The sequence below is a fragment of the Camelus bactrianus genome, chromosome X (assembly GCF_048773025.1).
Source record: "Camelus bactrianus isolate YW-2024 breed Bactrian camel chromosome X, ASM4877302v1, whole genome shotgun sequence".
NCBI classification, from domain to species: domain Eukaryota; kingdom Metazoa; phylum Chordata; class Mammalia; order Artiodactyla; family Camelidae; genus Camelus; species Camelus bactrianus.
In genome coordinates, this window is record NC_133575.1 from 36,291,527 (window position 1) to 36,313,312 (window position 21,786).

Sequence of the window (21,786 nt, forward strand, 5' to 3'; positions counted from 1 at the left end):
CAAATTCTATTCATGCTGCCAAACACTTGTAACAGAGAGGCAAAAACTCAGTAGGGACCCCAACAGGGTATGGCCAAAACCATCCACCTCAGTAAAGAGTACAAGCAGTGTGCCTCACCAGGGAACAAGGCTAGAGGGAACCAGCCTGAGTTTCCACGTGCACTTTGGTGATGAACCCCCAAATTCCATGAATCTGATGTTTTCACAGAACAAGAAGCATCCAGCTGTTGCTGTCAAAACATCATAGTGGGGGAGGGTGTAGCTCAAGTGGTAGAGCGCATGCTTAGTATGTACGAGGTCCTGGGTTTAATCCCCAGCACCTCCATTAAAATAAATAAATAAATAAATAAATAAATAAATAAATAAACCCAATTAGCTCCTCCCCTCAAAAAATACAAAAACAAAGCAAACAAATAAAAAATAATGCTAAAAAAATCACAAGAAAGAAACAGACAAATGAACTTACTTATAAAACAGAAACAGACTCCCAGACATAGAAAAAAAACTTATGGTTACCAGTGGGGAAGGGGGTGGGAAGGGATAAATTGGGAGTTTGAGATTTGCAGATACTAACTGGTATATATAAAATAGATAAATAAGTTTACACTGTATAGCACAGGGAGCTATATTTGGTATCTTCTAGAAGATTATGGTGAAAAATAATATGAAAACAAATGTATGTATATTCATGTATGACTGAAGCATTGTGCTGTACACCAGAAACTGACACAACATTGTAAACTGACTATACTTCAATAAAAAGAAAAAATCATAGGATGGGGGTGGGACTTCTACAGTGGCTGTATAAGGATTTCAGCAATCCTCTCCCCAGAAACAGTGATGAATAAAATTGAGGGAAACTGTTAAAAAAATACAACCATAAATTGAGAATCCTTTGTTCAATAAAAATCTACTGAATCTCAGTAAGAACAATGGGAGCCTGTGACGTTTGAACCAGGAGCTGCTCCCATTCCCCACCCCCCAGCTCTGTATTGTAGAAGATCTATTCTGGGTGGGGAGGGCAGCCCATAAAGACCCCAGCTCTGGTTCCACAGTGTGGAGGTTCCACTTTAGGTGGGGTGGCTCCTCTCTCTACCTTCCCCTTACCCCTCCAGATTTGTAGAACAGAGGGTAGACTCTGGGATGGAAAAGCAGGGCCATGAAGAACAGTTGTTCATATATGTCCCTATAGCTCCAACCCTTCTTGGGGTGTGGTGGGGAGGAGGAGGAGAGGGTATGAGACACAGTGAAGACCAGCAGATCTGAAGCTCTGCCTAAGAGAGGTGACTTTATTTGGAACAGAGTGTGGAGAAATCTATGCCCAGGAGTATTGTCAAAAACCACAGAGATGATACTGGCTAGCAATGAGAGAAGACTAACAGCTACACAACACTAGCGCAGGCAAACAAAAATGGAGGACCAAGCCAGAAATTCAACACGGAGATCCAGGAAAAGAGATGGGCCAAGAAGCCTCTCCTAAGATCATACTTCTCCCTGATGCTCCAGAAAGATGTGTGTACATGCAAGACTATGCCCTCTCAGGAGCATCCAGAAAGGGTACTTGTGAGCTCCCACTCCCTGACTGAATGTGGAACATACTTGCTAAGGCTCTGAACTTTGAAAGCAGTCCCCAAGCCACACACAGATCCAACAGCAAAGGATGAAAGGCTTACTGCCTCAGTGGCATAAGCTCAGCCTCTGGCCAATCCCTGACTGACTAATAAGCTATGCTGACCATGGATGACCCCTCAGGATGCCAGGCTTAAAATAAGAACAAGGGAAAAAATATCTGAGCAGTCATATCCCAAGAGAGTCATATCCCACACTGCAAGAGAAACAGATTTCACAGAATTAGCCCAGGCAAGTCAGTAAACAAATAAGCAAACAACATAAAACCAGCAACATGAGCAAGAAGCCTGGTAAGAGGTGGGCAGGAGGGAACTGGACCAGAGTAATCAGAATCCAGAGTTAATACAACATATTTCTATAAAATATCCAAATTTCCCCCAAAATGGTAAGACAGTCCAAAAAAGAAAAAAAAAAAAAAAAAAAAAAACAGGAAACTGTGACCCATACACAGGCAAACCAGGCAATAGAAGCTGCCTTTGAAGGGGCCAAGATGTTGGACTTCGGAGAAACAGACTTCAGAGCATCTATAATATAAAAAATATGCTTAAAGACCAAAGGAAAGCATTTTAAAAAAAATAAAGGTATGATAACACAGCTCATGAAATAAAGAATGTCAATTAAAAATACACATTTTTTTAAAGAACCAAAGAGAAAGAATAGCATTGAAAAGTATAACTGAAATGAAAAAGTTACTAGAGGGGCTCAGCGGCAGATCTGAGCTGACAGAAGAAAGAATCAGGGAGACTGAAGGTAAATCAAATGAGATTAAGTAATCTGAACAAAAGAAAGAAGAAAATGAAGAGTCTCAGAGACAGCTGAGACATCTTTAAGCATACCAACATATGCATAATAGGAGTACAGGAAAGAAAGGAGAGGGAAAAGGGGGCAGACAAAAATATTTAGAGAAATAATGCCTGAAACTTTTCCAAATTTTATGAAAAACTCCTAATTTTCAATGATGAAATTAAAATCAGAAAAATCAACATATACCCAGAAGAATTGAAAGCAGGGTCTCAAAGAGATATTTGTACACCCACGTGCATAGCAGCATTATTCACAATAGCTAAAACACGGAAGCAACCCAAGTGTCCATTGATAAATAAATGAGTAAGCAAAATGTGGTCTGTCCATACAATGGACTATTATTCAGCCTTAAAGAGGACTGAAATTCTGACACATGCTACAACATGGATAAATGCTGAGGACATTATGCTAAGTGAAACAAGTCAGTCACAAAAAAGACAAATATTGTGTGATTCCATTTATATGAAATATCTGAAGTAGCCCATGGTTTGAGTACTTTGAGTAATCATAGTCACAGAGACAAAAAGCAGAATGGTGGTTTGGAGGGCCTGGTGGGAGGGGAAAATGGGCAGTTATTGTTTAATGAATATAGACTTTCAGTTTTACAAGATGAGAAGAGTTCTCGAAATTGATGGTGGTTATGGTTATACAACATTATGAATGAATTTAATAGCACTGAAATGTACACTTCAAAATGTTTAAGGAGAGGAGGGTATATAGCTCAGTGGTAGAGCATGTGCTTAGTATGCACAGGGTCCCAGATTCAACCCCCAGTACCCCCATTAAAAATAATTATTAAATAAATAAACAAACAAACCTAATTACCTCCCTCCCAAATTAATTTTAAAAATGTTTAAGATGATAAATTTTATGTTCTGTATATTTTACCACAATTTTAAAAATGGGGAAAAAAATCATAGGATAGAGGCTTTGCCACAGATTTCTTAGGAGAAGGTGTATGACAAAAATTCCACCCCTGCCCCATGTGACAACTCCTTAATGCCTGGGCTGGCTGTCCTGGGGGACAACTTACTGAAGCACTTTGTGGGTAATTTCCCCACAGCTTCTCCTATTTGCTTCTCCCAGGACTCTGAAAAGTAGAAAGCGGAGTAATTATGATCCACACCATGATTGGCACAGCATGCTTCAGGGAGGTTAAGTGACTTGTCTATGATGAACCAAGACCGGAGCCAGGGCAGGACTTCCACTCTGCACACCATGCTCAGTCTACTCCCCGCATATCACCACGGAGGACACAGAGAGGCCCGCAGGACCGACTGTCTACACCATGGTCTGCAAACTTGAGTAAATAGTTAAGAGTCTAGACTTTGTGGGTCAAATAGTCTCTGTTGCAACTACTCTGCCACTGTAGCAGGAAAGCAGCCATGGACAATATGTGAACAAATGGGAGTGACTGTGAGCCAGTAAAACTTTACTTACAGAAACAAGTGGCAGACTGGATTTGGCCAAAGGACCTTGGTTTGCCTACCCTGGGCCTGCACACTTGGAAGGCAGGCAGCCCCTCCAGGACCCTCTCCACTGAAGAGTCAGCATCTTGGTCAAAAACCTCTGGACTGTGAAATTATCTCAGAGTTGCCTCGGGCATAAGTCACACCTGGCCGTTGGCAGAACCAGTGGGATGCTGCTCAGTTAATCTGCTGTTCTCCTTTTCCCAGCCCTTTTCCTCTCTCACCCTCCCCGCTCCAGCTGCAGGCCAGCAATCTTAGCTCCAGGAAGGAGATTGTTTTCTGATTCTCTAGGATTTCATTTCAGTCTCGATGGTATCTCCAGCCTCCTTCCCATTGTGCTTTTCTGCCCCCGCCTAAATTACCAAATCACCCTCATCTGGTCATTTTCTTTTCTAAGCATCTAAACCCCACCCTGATTTGCCTCTGATCAGCCAAAATGCTCCTTTCCCAGTGCTCACCACAACTCTCCTATCTCTTTCTTTTTTAATGGAGGCACTGGGGAGTGAACCCAGGACCTTGCGCGTGCTAAGCACATGCTCTATCACTGAGCCATATCCCCACCACACACAACTCTTCTATTTTTGAGTAAAATGGCATGCTCCCAGAGCTTCTATTTCTTTTTTTATGGTATATAAATCCTATCTAAATTTTTTAATTGAATAAATTTGACATATAACATTCTATAAATTTAAGGTATACATTTATATATTGTAATATGTTTGCCCATATATCGATATTTATCACATTATGTAATTACAGTACAATATTATTGTCTATAGTAATTATACTGTGCATTAGATCTCTATAGCTCAATTACTATTCTTTACAGGTTGGTACCCTTAAGAACCATCTCTCTTATCCCCCTGGCCCCCCATTTCCTGATAACCACCATTTTACGGTTTTTTATTGGTTTCACTTTTTTAGATTCCATAGATAAATGATTCTCTACAGTACTTGTCTTCCCTATCTTGCTTAGCTTAATGCGCCCAAGGTCCATCCATGTTGTCATAAGTGGGAGGATGTCCTCCTTTCTCATCCCAGAGCCTCAATGTCTTTCAACAGCTTCCCTTTCTCTCCATCCTGGCTCTAATCAGATCACTGAATTACATAAAGGTTGTGGTCTATTCTCAATTTTTCATCGAATGAGCATTATTTTAAAGCTTCATTCAGGGGGGAGGGTATAGCTCAAGTAGTAGAGTGCATGCTTTGCATGCATGAGGTCCTGGGTTCTATCCCCAGTACCTCCTCTAAAAATAAATAAGCCTAATTACCTCTACCCCCGCCACTGCCAAAACAAAATAATTAAATAATACAATAATAAATAAATAAAATATTTTAAAAAGTTAAAGAAGTTAAAAAAAATAATAAAGCTTCATTCATTCAGTCATTTCATCATTTCAGAAAACATTAAGTCCTTGCTACGGGATGAACAAGACAAGCACAGCTCTGGCCCCTTTGAAATTAACAGTCCGGTTTGGGGAGCAGGTCAATAGACAGAACAGAGAGGATCCTGGGGGAAACTGTAGGAGGAGCATCTAAGCCCATTTCTTAATCTGCTTTGCTCTGTGCAGAGAAGGATAAAACAATATACTCTTCATTGACCTGGAGCCAGGCATCCTGCTTCATGTGGACTTTCTAACAGGAAGACAAGCACTCCTTCTTCAACACTGGGCCTATCTTTTTGAGTGTGCGGGAGTATTCTAGAACACATGGCAGGTTTGGGGGTTTTTTGGCCAGTTCCGGTTGCTTCCTAACAGTACTCACACCGGAAATACATAGAGGTCCAGGGACCTTCCAGGGTCCCTGCGTAGCCAGTCTGATCCTTGGCCTTGGCTTTTCATAAGTGGGGGAAATATGTGCCCAGCTCTTAGACTGTGGATCTCACATATTAAAGGTCTGTAGAACCCACCTCCCCCCCGCCCGAGTTCTTAATTGAAGCCCAGGCAAAGAAAATAATACTTTAGAAAACTTTCTGGTATGTAGGCTGGCTACCATGGTAACGACCAATTTCTCCCAGACCTGGGCAATTTTAAATGCAAAGTGAATTGAAAAATCCATTTGTATTTACAGGATTCAAAGCTTCATGAAGGGTCACGAGGTGATAGGCACTACAGATTAACCACACAGATAATATTGGTGTCTTCATTTGGGAAACGTGCTTCTCATTGATTCCACCTTACTGGCTGCACCAGGCAGCCCTCCGGCCATTTCTCATAACAGAAACAAAACAGAGCAAATCCAAGCCTCTTTACTACGCAGTGAAAGCTGTTTCTCCACAAAAGCTTTGGCTCAGAGTCCAGGGCTCTGCCCCATGCTCGAATCCACTGTGTGGGCTCTGGCACGGGGCCCTATGTCATCAACAGGTTGATGGACCTCATGGGAAATGTGCCTGCTTGCCAATTAGGCTAGAATCCTGGTACACCTCATGGGATTGGAGGGGGGGGTGGTTAACACTGGGTCTTCTTTAAAGTTATTTGTATTTTTTTAATCCTTGCCATAAGTGTATTAAGATTTTAGTGGAGGGGGTGGCAGGAGGGTAGAGCTCAGTGGTAGAGCATGTGCTTGGCCTGCACAAGGTCCTGCGTTTAATTCCCCAGTGACTCTGTTAAGAAGGGAAAAAAAGATTTTAGTGGACATAGCTGTCATAAAATATTCTTAAGACCCAATATCATGAATCAGAGATTATATAGAAATGGCAAAATGTACAGGGTCTTCAAATAATCATGGTCAGAATATTTGCTTAAATGCCACACACTTGATGGTTATAGATCATGGGTACCAAGTTTTGCTTCACTTTTAGAATAGTACAAAGATTCTGGAATCAGACTGCCTGGTTTAGGCCAGGACCCTTCTGCTACTGCTTATGTGATTGTGGACAGACTACTTGGCTTTTTTAGCTTTAGTTTCCTCATCTGCACCTGCTTCATAGGGTTGGGAGGATGAGTGAGGGTTAAGCACATAGCATCTGGCACATAGGCTAAGAGGCAATACAGTGTACCTTGTAATATAATGATAAATATAAATCCAGAGACCTATGAAAGCAAAGAGGAGTCTCAAATACCCCAGAGAGGGCCCTTACAAGCCTTGCTGGACCTCAGTTGCAGGGAGAAGAGAGAAACCTGGGACCAGAAGGAACCAAGGAGAGAGGGAGTTGGGGAGAGCATTATGGAAGCAGCTTGTCACTAGACTGCATGAGCATCGGGAAGGTGGAAACCAGGTCTGCTTTATGTCTGTGTCCCCCGAGCCCATCTGAGTACTTGAGCAGAGTAGGCGCTCGGTGTTTGTGGAACTGAATAGAAATCATTGAACTGAAAGGAGCTGGAAGCCTCCCAGAACTGGAGTCAATACAAGAGAAAACAGAACAATTCTGTTGCCAGAGCGTCAGACTGAGGCTGGGAACATTGAGTCACAATCACGGTTGTTGTCAGGGTCATTTATGAGGTGAGTCATAAGTAATTTGTTAATAATAAAGTATGGAACTTTCTGAATGACGTCCTCTTTCACAAATTAGAGCAGATTCAAGGTTATCACCATAGCAATGATGTAGCCCAGTACGCTTTGTCGAGTGGATTTGCTTGTGGGGGCGTTGTACACGTGTACGTACTGATTGCAGCATAGGTCAAGGCAAACAAGAAAAAAACGAAAACAAATGAGAGTCACTGACTCAGACTGGAGGAGAGGTAGGTCGGCTGGGCTTGACATCCAGTGTGAACCAGAGAAAGTCAATTCCCTTCCTCCATCTTTCCCACCCACCAGAACCCAGGGTGGGAGATGCTGCCTTTACAGGAAACAGCCGAGAAGTTACATTTGAAAGGTTTACTTTAATCATATAAAAATTGAAATCATATCATTCCCATTTCCTTAGTGCATGAGAGATGATAAATGCCTTCATACGAATGATCACTTTTGTTAGATGATCAACTTGGCTGAAGTGAATGGCCTGTAGCTGAAGGCTGACTATGATAGCAAGCAGTGTAAAAATTGCAGGGACGTCATCTAAATGGGATCTGGGAGCTGGGAATGGAACACACACCAGCTTTGTGTTAGGGATTTCAGGATCAAAACAGGGCAATGAGGGACTGATTAATTGTTACGGAGTTTCCTTTAGAGATAAACAAAAAAGTTCTGGAACAATGTAACACTGATGTCTGCACAGTGCTCAATTTACATTTCAAATGATAAAATGGTTAATTTAATGGCATGTGAATTTCACCTCGATAAAAATATGATAAAGTGAAAAAAAGGGATTTCATGATCCACATCTTCACGACAGCTCATCCCACACCCAGACACATCTATAAAAAAGGAAGGAAAGAAGGAAGGGAGGATGGGGAATGTTTTTCTTTTATTTGTCTTGACAGTCAAGCAATTTGGTGGGCAGGGGCGGTATCTTTTGGGTTCCAGTTTGCCCTTCAGTCTCACAAGGCAGGTAAGAGGAGAAAGGCTTAGACACTGACTGTGGAAGGCTGAAATTCACGGTCAAGACTGCATCACTTTCACAAGGCCTTTTTCCCTGTTCTCGCATCAAGATTCCCATGGGCCACAATGGCCCAACACCAGCACTCAGCAGAGGTTGGTCCTAAATCCCCTGCCACCATGGGTTGTTTGTCACACCTAGATAGGTCCTGTGACTTTAGACAATGGCCTTTTCAACAGGCTGCTCTGCTTTGCTACTTAATTACACAGACTGTACATTTATGGGTAAAAGGAAATGTGCCTCTGTATACAATCACTGAGTGAGGTAGATAAGGCTGAAGTCTTGACTCCCGTTTTAGTGAACGTGATTTACTCTGATACCTTCATCCCAGAACAGGAGGGTAAACATCTTGAGGTCATTGATGATGTCTCACTGGGTTCTTTACAACGCCTTGGCCAGTGCTAGACATGTAGTAATAACAGGTATTAACTCTAAAGAGTTAGCTAGTGGAATATTGGCCTTGTTTGCTTTTATTCAGTTCTTGCAGCTTAAGTTTTTGTGGCTATTCGTGTTATTGTTCTTTTCAGGCTATTTCTCTGCCTGAGCGCTATCCTTTTATGGGGACACCCAGAAATGAAATGATACTGTGGCTACCTATCAAAATAAATAAATCAGCAAAGTAAAACCCAGGGAGGCTGTACTTAACACTACTGAAGTATACACTTAAAAATGATTAAGATGCTGGGGGAAGGGTGTGGGAGGGAGGGATAGACTAGGAGTCTGGATTACCAAATACAAACTACTATATACAGAATAGGTAAATTACAAGGTCCTACTGTACAGCACAGAGAACTATATTCGTTATCTTGTAATAACCTATAGTGAAAAAGAATATCTATATGTATAACTGAATCACTATGCTGCACACCAGAAACTAACACAGCATTGTAAATCAACTATACGTCAATTTTTTTTAAGTACCATAAGAAAAAAATGGTTAAGATGGTAAATTTTATGTGTTTTTTACCTCAATTAAAAAAAAAAAAAACCAAGGCAGGCTGAGGCCAGATGTCTCACTTCTTGCATGTGCTAACGGGTGGCATAGGGCACTGTTTGTAAGGGGCAGTTACGCAGCCGTAACCCTCTTATTCAGTAATGTATTTACAATGAATCCTTTGTAGCAAGAGATCAAAGAACAGCTTTTATTGACCTATATCCGTATTTGATTGTACAGCAAATGAGCACAAACACACACCCAGAGACCAGCTTCGTTCGGTTTCCTCTTACCACACCGGCTCTTGAAAGAGAAATAAATTTTCTCTCCTCAAAACAGAGTTTTGCAAAGAGGAACTTCAGAAAACCAAGGGTTTGTAACTGAGGTTAATAGGACTCAACTTGAAAAATGACCCTTTGGCTCATGAGAAAACATAACTCTCTCAGAAATTAGTATGAGCGAGAGTGCAGGGGTCGGGGAAGAAAAACAGTGGGAGTATAGAGAACATGATGAATGAAGCAAACAGAAAGACACATGTGCGTGTGTGTAGACCTGTGCACAAAATGTCTATTATTGGTATGCTTTCATTTCCGAAGGTCCAGATAATGTCAGGTAAAAGTGTAACTTATGACTCAGTCGGCACAATCCTTTTGCACTGATAAATCAATGTTAGCTAAGTCAATTAGGGTGGGGGTGGCCAAAAAAAATGATAAGTAACAAATACACTTGTTCAGCGGAAAGACAGAATAAGGTAGCTCTCACTTTGAAGAGCTGAGTTCAGAGGTTTCAAAGGGCACACAGGAAATGCTCCAACAGCCTAAACTCTGCCCCGAGCGTCATTCCAGCAAACTTTCAGCCCTCCCCATGGCTTTATCTGATCGCCTGATTCCCCCTATCTCCAGATCCAAGGTACCCACAAAGCAAAAGGACTTTGAGATAAAATCAAGAGCTCAAGGCTTCAATCACCTTTTCTGATGATTGAAGACTAGGAGGTGTCGAGATGAAATTGTCAGATGGTCAGAATCTGGTAGGTTCTCCTGAGTTATTGGAATCTTTATTTGTTGTCGGTTTCTGGTTCTGAACTTACTTACGCACACACAGTGAGTGTTTTCGTCACAGATACAACAAGTCGACTACCAAAAAGGAAAAGGACATAGAGCGCAGAATCAGGCCTATAAAACATTACAAACTCATCTCTGGCTCTCAAAAATATATACAAGGCAGTATTTTGGTGATGATGAATGCGCATTGAGCCTCGAGTACCCCTTGGGCCAAAGGAATAGAAAAGCCGGCATTTACGGCTTGTCATTTTGCTGTTTTGAGGTTTAAAAAAAAAGGCACCAACTGAAGTAGCTCTAAATTAAATCCAGAAGACCAAATCATGAATGCTACTATTTCCTCAACGTGAAATAGTATCCACAGAACACAGAGGTGGAATTTGATGGCAAGTCTTCACGGAAGAAAAGCAATGTGCTTTTTTTCTCTCTGCTGCTCTGTGGCTCACCCTCATTGTGTGGGATTTGGGGCCCATGGTTAGGAGAAGAGAATAAATACTTTGAGACCAACAGCAAAACAGTTAGCATCAAAGACATTTTCTGGGAAAAGACAATACATTAAATGTGTATCACGTTTGAGAATCAGGTACTGCAAGTTAACATGGAAAGGTTTCACAGAAAATGATTTATGTCAGAGGAGAAGAGGCCCAAGCTTTCAAACATCCTGACTGTATGAATGTTCAGGGGAAATCAGTGTAGACATCACAGATCATTCACAGGAAGTAGTCAGTAATCATAATTGGATATTTTCACAAATGTCTTCTTAAGAAAAACCATAGCAAATGAAGTTAGTCATAGAATAACTGGATACTCTGAGGAACATATACCCCTCAGAAATGTCCCAGATATAAGGCTTTGCTGCTTTCCTTATATCTCTTTGGCCTGTGAAAAACTCTTCTTCACAACTTGTGTGTCAGGTATTGCAAAACTCGAAATACGCACTTTTGCTAAGAGGCAAAGCTTGTAAAGAGAGAAAAAAGTTGTTGGTAGCAATGCTGCGGTTTATCACATGCTACACAGAACCAGTGTGAATTTCCCTTTTTTGATTTATAGAATTAAACCACAAACATAAAATTCAAACAATAATTATGGGCCCCCTGATGATTCCTCTCTTTGCTTTTCTCTGCTTGGTTTCACTGGGAGACTAGCCTGGTGCCTCCCTCTGACACCTCAGGAGTCCCTGGGTCTCTGTTACTAGCCCTGAAGGCATGGAATGGAGAACTCATTTTCTCTAATTGACCATGACTTTATAGTCAGTGGTCGAAAGTCACTCTGTCTAAGCAGGCCCATGTGGAAGAAAGGAAAAATGAATTTTCCAGAATAATGGGAAAGTCTGAATCCAGGGAACTTTCCTGGACTGCTGGGACTCAAGAAGGCAACACTGCAAAGGTACAAAGCAGCAGCCCTCAGGGAAGCACACTTTAAACACATGGTCATGAGAGTCTTACTTGCTGTCTTTCAGAATAAGCAACACGTTAGAGGAGCCTCTATGGAGATCTCTTAATTGCTGCTCAGCCAGCACAATGTTAAACTACGTGTTTAATAGAAATGGGGGGGGGGGGGTTAAATCGAACAACTCATTTCTTGAACAATCAAACAGAGTCAAGCAAGGCAATACTAACAATGGTATAGCTGAAAAAAATTTCCTCTACCCTCTTAGGTTCAGTTCCTGGGGCCTGTGAATTAAACTGACAAAAAGACTAACAGGAGAAAAGGCAGAAGTTTTTTTATTGATGTTAGTATTTTGATGTGCACAGGGGCTTCACACAAAGCAAGTGAAAACCAAAGGCAGTGAGTTCTTTTAACAAAGGCCAATAAATGTGGAGTTTGACTAGACAAAGGAATAGGGGTTTGGGCTCCTAGGGGAAGTAAATTATGGGATGGTTTCTGAGAAATGTATGGTGGGTTGTTCAGTAAGCTCTTTTATGCAGACTCAAGTTGTTTCCTCTGATAAGAGTCTTGTCCTCTTCCAGGTATGGGAGAAGAGGACATCTTTACAAATGGAAGTTGATATCACTGTTTCCAAGGGAAATTTATGCCCTGCTTGTAGGCAGAAAGGGGGAGTTCTTCCTGTATCTGCTGCTTCTCAATTGCCTTCAACTCAAAATTATCTTTATGTCAGAGTGGCATATTTTAGGGTAGCATATTCTGATCCCCTTCATCAGTGATTATATCTATGCCTGTGAGGCAATCAATTTCATTTTTCTTTTGCAGAGGGTAGAGAGCAACAGGGCACAAGAACCAGTGAGAAACTCCCAGGAACTTGAGGCACAGGGGTAGGTTCATATCATATTACTCCTTTCTCCCTCTTCTTCTCTCCCTCAGTCTCTTTTCAGGATAAAAGATTCTAAACTTTGACTCTTTCTTCACCCCACTTCAAGATGTAGCTTTGGGGCAACAGGGGCAGCTGTGGCCCATAGGCAACTCTTGACCAAGGACTCTCTTTCTCAGGCCCTCTTGGAACTCCTCCTCAGCTCCCATCCCTGCTTTTGGCTCCCCTATACCTCTAAGTCCTCTACTCCAAAGGATGGAGTTGGGTTCATCGACTACGGCTTCTGGATCTCTAAGCTATGCCAGAAGTTCACTTCCTTATTCTAGTGGTACAAGTATTTTAAGCCCCTGAAAAGCATTTTGATGCCTTCTCACCAAAGGGGATCATAATATGACACCCCAAGTTGAAATAAGAGGGAAGGGGGCAGGGCACAACCATTAAAGGAATGACCCAGCAGTTGAGGATAGGACATAAACTGGTTAGAACCAACTTGGCCCAAGATGGCAGAAGATTCGACTTCCAATACACCTTGAGCTTCATTAGAGGCTCACTGTAATACATTAGCATGCTAAATGACACACCCACAGGTGCCATGACAGTTCATGGGCTGACCATAAAAGGCCAAAAATTGGGGGAGGGGGCCAACTCCTGGAAATCCTCACCCCTCCCCCAAAATGGTTGAATTAATCCTCCCACTTGTTAGCAGATGAAATTACCCAGACCATAAAAACATAAAAACAAACGACCCCCACACTTCGGGGCCACTTTCCCACCTGAGAGGCACTGCATTCTGCCTATGGAATGTGTATCTCTCTAAAGAAACTTGCTCTCACTTTACTACGGCTTGCTCTTGAATTCTTTCCTGTGTGGGACAAGAACCTACTCTCTGGCAACAAAATTATGCCACTTTGGCACAAGGATTATTTTGAACTGAAGGCAATTGAGAAAAAGCAAACACTAGAAGAGCTCTTTGCCTAAAAGCAGAGCATGAATTTCCCTTGTGAAGCTGTCCCCTTCTCCCATACCAGGGAGAGAACAACACTTATCTCTGAGATAGAGAAGGCACCAAGATGAGTCTGAATAAACAAACTTATTAAATAGCCTTTGTCTATCATTAATTTCCTCCATATATTCCCTAGTCACCATCCCATAATTTATTGCCCCTAAAAGCCCAAACCTCCTTTCCTTTATCTAGTTATTCTCCACAATTTATCACCCTTTGTTAAAATGGTATATAAGTACTCAAGCCTAATAACTTCTTTGGGATTTCACTTCTTTTCTGGGAAGCCCCCATGAATGTAAGAAGTATTAACATCCGTTTCTCCTGGGACTCTGTTTTTGTCAACTTAATTTGCAGGTCCCAGGTACTGAGCATAAAAGGGTAGCATAAAAGTCTGTTTCACTGTCTAGCTGGTAAATCTGTATTAACTGACAGACTGCCAGAAGAGTCTACAAGTACCAGAAACTGTGACAGGTAAGAGCTCTCAGCTGAGAGGCAGCTGTGCCATGCTCGTTGGACAGAGCTTGGCAGCAAGTCTTAATGACTAGTCACCAAAAAAAAAAAAAGAAAAGTGCAAAGGAGCACAGCTTCTCTTTTGAGAGCTCCAAGATACCATCAATATTGGTCCCAGCCCAGGGAAAGCCAGAAAAAAACTGCCTCAAGCACTAAGGAGTGGGGGTGGAGCGCAGGGGCAAAATGGGTAATGAGTCAGAAAGGAATGTCTGCTAACCCACACGCATACCTGCATGCCATTATGAAGAGAGCCCTGCACACATTTCTTTTCATACCAGGGTCTCGCAGGCACTTCTGAGGGCAATTTTTCCGTGTGAGAGTCTGCCTTGTGCTTTACAGAACAATAAGTAGGTCACTTACTTGCTTTCAGATGGACCGCTGCAGGAGTGTGCTGTCACTGTGATATCTTTTTTTCTCTCTCACGCTTTCTCAGTATCACCAGCCTCGGCTTTCTTCATTCAATAATAGAGTGAAATTCATGCAGTGGCTCCACCATCACTGCTCCAGAGGAAAATAGGGAGAGGGGGTGGTCAAAGCCTGGGCCAGTGGGTTTGGTGTTTTTAGTGATTTGTCTTTAAATAAATGAGCCTCAAACAAGATTTCCCAAATTCAAAAACACATGATTTTTAAGAGTTGATTTCTTATGCAACAATATAAAAATAAGACATTAAATCCAGCAATGAGAAGTAATGCTCCAACATGGCTTTGTTTTGAATCTCCACCTCTTCACTTCCATGCAGGTTTAGGAGAAAGAGCTCCATCTAAAGAGCCCACATTTCCATCTGTTACTTTAGCTACCAGGTCAGAGTTAGAACTGAGACAGGAAGGTAGCAGGGCACAGCCATTCAAGGAATGATACAGCAATTAACATCAAAATGGTGGAAGATTCAACCCCCAGTGGGCCTTGAGGCTCAAGATGGTGGGAGATTTCACTTCTAGCAGACCTTGAGCTTTATTATGTGCCTATTGTAATACACTAGCATGGTGACTAACATGCCCACAGGCGCCATGACAGTCCCGAGGCTAGCCCGAAAGGTCAAAGAATGGGAAATGGCCAGCTTCCTGGGAATCCCAGCCCCTTCCCCAGTCTAGTTAGACTGCTCCTTCGACTTATTAGCATATGAAGCTACCGAGCCCATAAAAACTGGCAACACGGCGGCGCCTCATGGCCGCCACTGCCCCCTCTCCCTCCCTCTTTGGAGATGGCCCACACTCTGTCTATGGACTATATGCCTACTTTTACTTTAATCTGAGCACCCAAACCCCACACCTTGTGGCCTTTCTCTTGCCTTTTGATGTATCTCTAAATAAATCTACCTTTACTCAACTGTGGCTCACTCTTAAATTCTTTCCTGCATGAAGACAAGGACCCACACTTGGCGGGGCATGTCCCAGGGACTCAACTGAGACCTGGGACACGGCCACATCCGTTTTTCCTGCATCAGAACCTTTAGAAAGGTGAGCTGACCTCTTGGATGTGTGAACGAAAAAACTGCAAATCATATCAGTAAACAAAGAATGCTGAAACCATAAAGTCATTAGCAGACAAGCCTGCAGCCCAGCCTCTGCAGCCACTAACAATGGTGCACTCTGAAGGGACTCAGAATAAGAAAGCACAAGATACTGGCCCTAGATAGCTAGGTGCTTGTCAAGGAATGAATTCAATGAGCCCAAATATTTGCTCCCTCCCATACATAGAAAAGCACTAAATTCTTTAACTTGAGATGCCTGGTTTTCTTTAGTTAATGTTCCAACTACCAGGTCTTTGTTGTAAAACTCCTATACATCCTAGTCCCTCCCCTACCTCTTTGGAGCAGTCCCTCAGAGCGATCTGAGAGGCTGTCATCCCGGGCTCAAAGTGGGTTCGAATCCTCAGAAATGTCCACCAAATAAAACATAACTCTCAACTTTTAGGCTGTGCGTTTATTTCAGCCGACAGATGCAACATGGGGGAAATACTTTCTAAGCAGTAAATCCAGGATATCCCTGCTCTTTGTTTCCATGACGCAATGGGTCACTTCGGAGACTCTCAGTAAAATAAACCCAGGATGGCCATCAGAATTGAGGCATTTGCTAGCCAAAACAGCTGCAGGATAAGCGGATTCTCTGTCCCAAGTTCCCATCCTCCCAGTGTTTTCGCTTTAGAGCAAGAGGGGCAACAGAGAACAAGATGAGATGGGCAAGGTGGCATCTTCGTCATCCTCATCCTGCCAAGGAACAACCCAAACAGGATTCGATGCATTTTTATGTGACAGAGAAATAAAGTAAGGTAGAAAATTGTGGAAGGTGGGAATCAACTTTGGCAAAGCTTCTCAAGCACACTTCACTCTTTGGTTTAAAAAGTATGTATACCTTTTTGTGTGTGGTGGGGGTGGGGTGGGGGGAGTGGCCGGGAGACTGGGCAGGGGTGAGAGGTAAGCAGATAGAAAGGACATTTCTCTAAGATAATATGTAGAAAGCAAAATTTCTTGCCCCTACAGAGAAAAAGTCATACTTCAATGGAAAACTCTTTATTGCCTAAAGCACTTGCTTCCTATAGGAGCTATTTTAGAACTCCGTTGTAGGGAAGGGACAGACATGTAAAATTATGTCCTGTCTGGTTCAATTGACTTCCTTCACCCCTGGGTGGGGGTGGAAAAAAAAGGTCTGCCTCCATTTGCAATTCATTTCTTTTTTTCCATTTGCAATTCATTTCAACATTCTTTATTCCCTATAAATCTGGGCTGCTCCTTTTCTAAATCAGTTGTAACACGTGCTCGTTCCCTCAGTTATTAGGGGTAAAATAAAATCTTTAACACATGTACATTTTGATGTCTGTACGAGGGGCTCTATTTTACCTTTTTTTTTTTTTTTCTGAAAATTCTCTTGTAACACCCTTGTAAGATTTTGTTCTTGGGTAGCAGCAGAAGGATACGGGGCGGAGGCCTTCAGGCTGCAGGAGGCTAGTGCCGGCTCACCTGATCTGCAGGTAAGGGGAGCAAATGGCTCTTCTCCGGGGACATGCCCTTTCTCCCCTCTAATCTTGCAGGTTAATACCACCATCCAAAATATGAATTTGGTCACCGTTCGGGAGAAAGCTTCCTTTCCATTTTCGAGGGCATTACTTCTGGGTCCTCTCTCAACTGACGGGTTTCCCACGCTCTCGATTCGCAGATCTGCTGCGTGGGAGAGCTGCAGTTTCACCCGGTGGGCAGGGCTGGGTTTCTGTTAGCCTGCCTGCAACACCCCCGGGCTCTGCCAACACACAATGATCAGTGGCATTCCTGAAATTCCTGACATAGCAGAGAAGCCAGGCCTGGCCTGGCGAATGCCCTTGAACTGTGGTTCTGACCCTAATGGGGCATTTATCTTTTATTCACAGCCAGAGGTTAGGACCTATTTATGTAAATCCTCCACCAAGGGTCAATTCATCTTGACCCCCCGGGTTTTCATTTCTCTAATTGTCTCAGGTATTTTTTTTAGACCCCTTGGAAACTCTTCATTCAGGGAAAAGCTTTGGGGTCAGGAAGAATTCGGTTACAAAGGGAAGGGGTGGAGGGCTGGAAGAGTCGAGGAGGCTTCCTTTGAAGTGTTCTAAGAAGCTTTCAGAGGCCACCCAGTTGACAAAGTAAAAACAGCAATGACCTTATGCACCCCATTTTATTCACAGAAAGTAAGCTTTCTTGAAATGGTGTCTTCACCCAAAAAGTATCTTAGAGCACATATTGTCCCGTCTCAGCGGTGGAAAGGGGTTGAGAAAGGAGCTATTAGAATTGAGGGCCTATGGGCGGGTGCTGGCTCTGCAGACAATGGTTCCCACTTAATGGACCCCAGCATCCTCCCAGCTTTGCATTTTAAAAGGGGGCCCCAGAATAGTGAGAAAATACTTGATTCCTAAGAACTGACCTAGGTTACAGGGATTTCAGGCCACATGGGAAGCCAGCAGGGGAGATATTTAGAGGTCAGCCGGTCTTTTGGGGGCCCTCAAATCATTCTTGATTGAGAGCTTTGTGCTGTGGCCTCCAACTCCCAGTAATGAATACTTTGAGGGAAGGAATCACTTGAAAAGCAGCCCAACTGTTTAACAACCCTGACAGTGAATTTCTCTTTTTCACTAACTGGATTTTCATCTTTTATACCTTAAGCCTGTTGAATTTTATTTTTTCATGCTCCATTTTCAATAGAGAGGTACGCAGAATCTTCTCTTGAAAAATCTTCTCTTCTTTATTTGCTGCCAACTTTTATTCTGAAAAATTCCAAACACACAGGAAGGTTGAACAAATAGTACAGTGAACACCTTAGATAACAAACATTTAAATTCAACAAATGTTAACCTTTTGGTATATTTGCTTTATCTGTATACATACTATATATATATAATTTGCTTTATGTATGTCTATACATTTTTTATTTTGCTGATCTATTTAAAATTGGAATTTAGGGATTTGGGATTAACAGATATACACTATGGTATGTAAAATAAACAACAAGGACCTACTGTATAGTACAAGGAACTATATTCAATATCTTGTAATAACCTATATATATATAAAACTGAATCACTTTGCTGTACACCTGAAACATTGTAAATGAACTATACTTTAATTTAAAAAAAAGTAAACTGGAGACATCCTGACACTTCCCCCCAAATACTTCACTCTGCATATCTTAATATAAGTTCATTCTCATATATAACTATCATAGCATTAGCACCCCTAAGAAAATTAATAGGAACTCCCTACTATTATTTAACTCTCAAAACATCCAGTCTATATTCTTTTTTAAACCAGGATCCAATCACAATCCATACATTTGGTTTCTTTAGTTTTTTTGGAATCATCCCCCTACTTCTTTTTTTTTTTTTTTAATGACATTATCTTTTTGAAAAGACTTTATAGAAAGTCTCACATGCGGGACTTGTCTGATGATTTCCTTGTGGTGATATTTAACTTATTCTGCTATCTCCAAGATTTCCTGTTGTTATGAGTTGAATTGTGTCTGTCCCCCAAAATCATATGTGGAAGCTGAAGGGGAACAGAATTTGTCACCTTAACATATGCCTTTTTGGCATAAGGATTATTTTAGGCTGACTATTTTTTAAGAAACAGCAGAAACAGGAAAAGCTCTGAAAACTGAGTGAGTAGACGTTACTCTTTGTAAGGGACATTTACATTCATAAGTAAGATATCCATTTGTAAGGATGTGTCCTCTGTACCAAGAAGAGAGAATGACTAAATTTCTAGAAACTTATTAATGGAGAAGGCAGGGACTCAAATCTTCATCACAGCCATACCCTTGTTTATTTCATTTGCTTTGTGTTTTTCCTGGTAGCCTGCCATAACTGGCTCCCCACCTCCCATCTGTCTTTTGTCTTTAGCTGGAGATGGTATTTCAGGTGGTGTGGCTTGAGCCATTTGAGGGGATTACTCAGTTTTCCTGGGTATCTCCCATGTATATAGGAGGTATACATGTTATTAAACTTCTGTTTGTTTCTCTCCTGTTAATCTGTCTTTTTATTACAGGGGGGTCTCAGCCAAGAACCTAGAAAGGAAAAGGGAAAATTATTTTTCCTCCTCTACAAAGCCCTAACCCCTAGTGCTTCAGAATGTGACGTTATTTGGAAATAGGGTCGTTGCAGACATAATTAGCTAAGATGAGGTCATACTGGAGCAGGGTGGGTCCCTAATCCAAAATGACTGGTGACTTTTTTTTTTAAACATTTTTTATTGATTTATAATCATTTTACAATGTTGTGTCAAATTCCAGTGTACGGCACAATTTTTCAGTTATACATGAACATATATATATTCATTGTCACATTTTTTTCTCTGTGAGCTACCACAAGATCTTGTGTATATTTCCCTGTGCTATACAGTATAATCTTGTTTATCTATTCTACAATTTTGAAATCCCATCTATCCCTTCCCACCCTCTGCCCTCTTGGCAACCACAAGTCTGTATTCTCTGTCTGTGAGTCTATTTCTGTCCTGTATTTACGCTTTGTTTTTGTTTGTTTGTTTGTTTTTGTTTTTGTTTTTTAGATTCCACATATGAGTGATTTCATATGGTATTTTTCTTTCTCTTTCTGGCTTACTTCACTTAGAATGACATTCTCCAGGAGCATCCATGTTGCTGCAAATGGCATTATATTGTCGGGTTTTATGGCTGAGTAGTATTCCATTGTATAAATATACCACATCTTCTTTATCCAGTCATCTGTTGATGGACATTTAAGCTGTTTCCATGTCTTGGCTATTGTAAATAGTGCTGCTATGAACACTGGGGTGCAGGTGTCATCCTGAAGAAGGGTTCCGTCTGGATATAAGCCCAGGAGTGGGATTCCTGGGTCATATGGTAAGTCTATTCCTAATCTTTTGAAGAATCTCCATACTGTTTTCCATAGTGGCTGCACCAAGACTGGTGATCTTATAAAAGGAGAAACGTGGAGATAGACATGCACACAGGGGCAACACCATGTAAACATGAAGGTAGAGATCTAGGCGATGCTTTTACCCATCAAGGAACATGAAAGATGGCCAGCAAACCATCAGAAGCTAGGAGAGAAGCGTGGAACAGAGCCTCACAGCCCTCAGAAGAAATCAACTCTGCACACATCTAATTTCACACTTTCAGCCTCCAGATAATAAATTTGTGTCGTTTAAGCCACTCAGTTTGCAGTACTTTGTTATGGCAGCCTAACAAATTAATATACCTGTAAACTGGATGGTAGAGGTCTTAGAGGCATGACTAGATTCAGGTTAAACATTTTTTGGCATGAATACTACACAGGGGACGCTGTGCCCTTCATATTGTATCACACCACATTACACCACCGAGCCTAAGGCTATCTCACTGTAAATGGTGTTAAGTGTGATCATGGGGTTAAGGTCATGACCGCCAAGCTAAGTTTTGCTCTTTGCAATTAAAAAAGTAACTTGAGCGGTGATACTTAGGAACCACATAAGTATACTGCCTCCATCAATCCGTCACCCAATTGTTTGAACATTCCTTGATAAGCCTTGCCTGAATGGGTTATATTCTTGGAAGATGGCAAAATGGTGCTTTTGTAAAAATCCATTTGCAATTGTTAGCTGCCATTCTTCTATAAAGAAGGATCAAATGGAGACAAACTTAAGTTTTTCCTTAAAAGTCAGGGTAAACACTTAACTCTTTCCCTTAGTTGCCAATTTTCAGAATAAAGTGTTGATACAATAGTCATCACCAGTCACTAATGAGTTTTTTCTCTCATTTGATTACCATGATGGACTCATGATACTCATGGCTTTAATTTATTCAATCATAAGCAAAGACAGTCATTATTCTTCTTGATGCTCAATTGTCCAAAATTTGAGAGCTCCTTAAACTGGCTCCTTTGTCCTTTTGACACAACCCCACTGGTCTTTTAATGCCTTCTTAATTTCTGGCATACGAACAGCCTCACCTTATATATTGCCTGTACCAAACCAGGAATAAGCCATTTCTCCAAGAAGCAATGTTTCCTTTTATTAGAGAATGGTATTTAGAAACCAAGATCTGGTTTCAATGTAAGCTTATTGCTACCAGGATGTCACTGCTTCAAGACCAGAGCAGCAAACCGCACTATGAAACAGAAAGGCCAGCTTTATGGGCAAGCTACCAGTACAGTCACACAGAC

At 41.7% G+C, this 21,786-nt stretch overlaps 1 long non-coding RNA gene across 1 annotated transcript in view; it reads right to left on the reverse strand.

Annotated features, from left to right (window-relative positions):
* Positions 1-21,786, reverse strand: part of LOC123612173 (uncharacterized) — a 209,223-nt gene that overhangs the window by 131,952 nt on the left and 55,485 nt on the right. The window contains exons 2-3 of the long non-coding RNA XR_006719386.2: positions 18,272-18,378; positions 14,514-14,651 (exon numbers count right to left, since the gene is read on the reverse strand). This is a non-coding gene — a long non-coding RNA (uncharacterized LOC123612173). The remainder of the gene's footprint in view (positions 1-14,513; positions 14,652-18,271; positions 18,379-21,786) is intronic.